Source organism: Nomia melanderi, unplaced genomic scaffold (genome assembly GCF_051020985.1).
Source record: "Nomia melanderi isolate GNS246 unplaced genomic scaffold, iyNomMela1 scaffold0014, whole genome shotgun sequence".
NCBI classification, from domain to species: domain Eukaryota; kingdom Metazoa; phylum Arthropoda; class Insecta; order Hymenoptera; family Halictidae; genus Nomia; species Nomia melanderi.
Genome location: NW_027475130.1, coordinates 5,392,886 through 5,393,840, shown reverse-complemented (window position 1 = coordinate 5,393,840; position 955 = coordinate 5,392,886).

Genomic DNA, 955 nt, shown 5'->3' with positions numbered 1-955 from the left:
GTTTAGTGCGCTATCTGTAAGAGCACCCGAGGTATCACCAGATATATATTGAATTTTTCAACCGACCCTGATGCCCGGCCCCATGAGACGGTGGTTTTCTCGGACCCTGGTGATCCGGGGTCGTTCCCGCTGCACAGATTCATGCGCCAGGGCCTCCTGCAGATAATTCACTTTGGTTTATTGCGCTATCTCTAATAGCACCCGAGATATCACCAGATATATGTTGGATTTTTCCTGACCCTGAGTGTCCGGCCCCATGAGACAGTAGTTTTCTCGGCCCCTGATGGTCCGAGGTCGATCCCGCTGCACAGATTCATGCGCTGGGGCCTCCTGCAGACAATGCACTTTGATTTATTGCGCTATCTCTAATAGCACTCGTGATATCACCAGATATATATTGGATTTTTCTCTGACCCTGAGTGACCGGTCCCATGAGACGGTAGTTTTTTCGGCCCCTGGTGGTCCGAGGTCGATCCCGCTGCACAGATTCATGCGCTAGGGCCTCCTGTAGACAATGCACTTTGATTTATTGCGCTATCTGTAATATCACCGGAGATATCACCAGATATATATTGGACTTTACCCTGACCCTGACAGTCCGGCCCCATGAGGCGGTGATTTTCTCGGCCCCTGGTGGTCCGAGGTCGATCCCGCTGCACAGATTCATGCGCCAGGGCCGCCTGCAGATAATTCACTTTGATTTATTGCGCTATCTCTATTAGCAGCCGAGATATCACCAGATATATATTGGATTTTTCCCTGACCCTGACAGTCCGGCCCCATCAGACGGTGATTTTCTCGGCCCCTGGTGGTCCGAGGTCCTGCCGCTGCACAGATTCATGCGTCAGGGCCTCCCGCAGACAAAGCACTTTGGTTTATTGCGCTATCTGTAATAGCACCCGAGATATCACTAGATATATGCTGGATTTTTACATGACCTTGGGTGACGGATTCC